Source organism: Myotis brandtii, unplaced genomic scaffold, assembly GCF_000412655.1.
Source record: "Myotis brandtii unplaced genomic scaffold, ASM41265v1 scaffold782, whole genome shotgun sequence".
Classification (NCBI taxonomy): domain Eukaryota; kingdom Metazoa; phylum Chordata; class Mammalia; order Chiroptera; family Vespertilionidae; genus Myotis; species Myotis brandtii.
This window is the reverse complement of record NW_005371138.1, coordinates 176,679-180,114: the sequence shown is the minus strand read 5'-3', so window position 1 is coordinate 180,114 and position 3,436 is coordinate 176,679. Positions and strand designations below refer to the sequence as shown.

At 49.1% G+C, this 3,436-nt stretch overlaps 1 protein-coding gene across 2 annotated transcripts in view; it reads right to left on the bottom strand.

The window, feature by feature from the left end:
• INSC (inscuteable homolog (Drosophila)) overlaps positions 1-3,436 on the bottom strand; it is a 121,539-nt gene that overhangs the window by 68,219 nt on the left and 49,884 nt on the right. The gene's annotated exons all lie outside the window — the stretch shown is intronic.

Genomic DNA, 3,436 nt, shown 5'->3' with positions numbered 1-3,436 from the left:
TCCCTGTGTGCCCCCCCACCACCACCACTGTCCCCTGCATAAGTCAAAATTCATGAGGCTCAGATCAGGGGCATCCAAGATCTGACTCCAGCCTCCCTTCCCTTGCCTCTCCCTTTTCCATCTTCCACCACTTTTTAGCACCCTTGCCAAAAACACACTCCTCACTCCGCACACTCAACTTTCCTATTTCCCAACCATACCACTCTCTTTTACAAAGTCTGGTGGCCTTGCACCGTTCTCTCCAACAGAACCCCCTTTCCTTCCTCTCTACCTAGCAAGCTCCTACTCACCCTTCAAAACCCAGCCCTAATGTTACTTTCTTTGAAAAGCCTCAGCCAGAGCTCCCCAGCTGCTCCCCAGGACCTCATACCCCTCCGTGCCTCCTCCACTGGAGCACTAACAACATTCGATTGTAATTGGTGTTTGTCTGAAACTCTCCAAGTCCTGTGAGGGACAGTCCCTCGTATCTGGTTTATTGCCAGTGCCGTCATATACCAGCTACTCAGTAAATGTACTCCAGCGAACGAGTGTCAGAGTTCAGGCATGTAATACTCTCCCCTGCAGAAGACTCCCTATGCCTCCACCACTCAGGCTACCCCAAGACTACAGAATTGGAAAGGGGATACAGAAAATGGAAAAGCATATGATCATCATGTTCTAGAGATAGAGAACTGGGAGACAAATTGATCTTGGGGTTTTAAAAGGCAACAAATGAACTAATCACTTGCTCACTGACATTCACTCCATAAACACTTTGCAGTGGACATCTGTTGTTCTTGGCTTCCCAGCCTCCTTCCTCCTTCTTTCAGTAGCAAAGACACATTACATTCAGCTGCCTCCTGGGGTGGCTTCAGCTTTTCCCTTCTCTTTGGGAAAGATCTCTCCTTCCAAATACAGGAACGGTCCCCCAGTGGTGCTGTCTGTGCTGTGAAAATGTCCCCAGCCATAGTTGCTGGTTGAGCCATGGGTGGGCTCCTGAACCAAGCTGCACTCATCCAGTTTCCTCTCCCCAAACTGTGAAACTTAAAACCAAGAGTCACAGAGACCGGAGCTGTTGAACGTGGGTCACATTCACAACAGCAGCTTCAGTGAGGGACTAAAGAGTACGTCCAAGAGTCCATTTCTAGTGCTTCTAATATAAAGAACTCTTTCTACAACACAAGTACACAAATAACTGAGCAGAGGTGAGTGCGTGCCATCCCTTAAAGAAAAGGCTTTCTGGAAATGCAAAGAAGGGAGCTGTCCTGACCTGTTGGAGGACAGGGTAAGGTGCCTGGAGAAGGTGGCTTCAGAGCCGGGGAGGGTTGGGCACATGAAGAAGTGGGAGCATATTCCAGGGGGCAGACAACGGGACGATGGTCAGTTAGGCTGGAAAAGAGGGAGCAATGAGAGGGAAAGCAGGAGAGGTGGCCAGGACCCTGATCTTAGAAGCTTTGAAAGCCAGAGTCAGGTTTATGCTGAAAGTTCTGAGATGCTATTGAAGGAGGACAGGGAAGGGCAACAGAGGCGAAGGCTGGTGGGGCTGAAAGACTGCTCCCTCACAGCACCTGGCACCAAGGAAACCAGACCTGGGGTGGGTTCTCAGCGTGTCTCCCCTTAGAAGAGCTCTGGGGGAGACATTCACACCCCCTTCCTTCTGGCCTGGGTGGGAAAGCACCATGGAAGAGTCAGGAAGCGAGAAAGGGGAACCACCAGAGGCCTGATTAGACCCAAAACCTGCATTTCTGTCACCCCTCCACCCCCAACTCCGTGGAGGCATACCTGGTTCTCGCTCTTTAAGACCTTTACAAAGTAGACAGGAAGTAGGATTTCAGATGCTGTGTTCATTAATATCCTAATTGATTTATCACTCTGCTGGTCAGAGAAATGGGATGACAAAACTATGGATTTCTCAGTATCTGCGTATTTGTCCCTGTGAGGGTCTGTTTGTTGATATGGACTCATTCGGGTGTCTGTCTATATTATCTCTATGCCCAAGTCTGGGTGTCTGGGTGTCTGGGTGTGAGTCTATGTATCTCTCTCTACCTGTGCGAGTACTCAGATGAGTGTGTGTTTACAGGCCTTGCATCAGATAAACCCGATTACAAACAGATGGGATGGGGTTTGAGCGTGGGCTGTACTCAGTGACTCAATTCCAGAGAAAAGAGTTTAGAAAGTGGAGGGAAAAGGTAGCTTTGCAGTGAAGAAACCTGGCACCATCTTAGCCAAGTGATCAAACTGAATCTTGCCACTTGATAAACTTTGTTGATAACACGAACTCCTGATGCAATGTGTTGAGAAGGACACTTCGCTTCTAAGGCATTGTCCCCCAAAACACACAACCTCGGTCTCATCATGGGAAAGACATCAGGGACCCAAACTGAGAGACATTCTACAAGATACATGACCAGGGCTCCTCAAGGTCACCAGGGCCATCAAAAACAAGGGAGGAATGAGGCACTGTCATAGACCACAGGACATGACTGAGTGTAATGGGATATTCAGGATGGAATTCTGAAAGAGAAAAGGACATTCATGGAAAACTAGTGGAATCTGAATAAAGTCTCGCATTTAGTTAATAGTGACGGACCGATGCTGGTTCCGTGGTTGTGACAAACGTCCCTTGCTCATATAAGACGTGAACAATCAGGGGAACTGGGTGTGGGGTGTGGGGGAACACTCTGTGCTATATTTGAAACTTTCTGTAAATCTAACACTATTTTCAAATTTTAAAAAAGTTTCTTTAAAAAAATAGAGGGTTTGGGGGAGGAGGTGGAGTCTGGAGGATAGGCCTGAGGATGTTTCACCACATTCCCCCAGAAAAAATTTCACTTCGTTTGCTTCTTCCCCAGCCAGAAGCACAGGCTGAGATGGGCTGTCTCTCTGACTTTGTGTCACGTGCCCCACAGATGGAAGACCTAGAGAAACCAAGCTCCAGTGGATGGGTAGAGGAGCAGGAGTGGAAGCTTCCTCAAAGAACCTGAAAGTGCCCGGCTGACGTGGCTCAGTGTTTGAGTGTTGACCCATACACCAGGAGGGCATGAGGCAGCTGATCAATGATTCTCTCTCATCATTGATGTTTCTATCTCTTTCTCCCTCTCCCTTCCTCTCTGAAATTAATCTAAATACATATATATACTAGAGGCATGGTGCATAAAATTCGTGCACTCGGGGGTCCCTGAGCCCGGCATGTGCCCTCTTGCAGTCCTTGAGCCCTCGGGGGATGTCTGACTGACAGCTTAGGCCCACTCCCCGCGAGCCTAAGCTGGCAGTAGGACATCTTTAGATGCTGCCACGGAGGCAGAGCCTCTCCTGCCACCACCACTGTGCTCGCCAGCTGTGAGCCCTGCTTCTGACTGAGCTGTGCTTCCTCCTGTGGGAGGAGCATGTCATAGCAACCAGTCACAGTGACCAGTGCGTGTCATAGTGACCAGTCGTTCCACTGTTCAGTCTATTC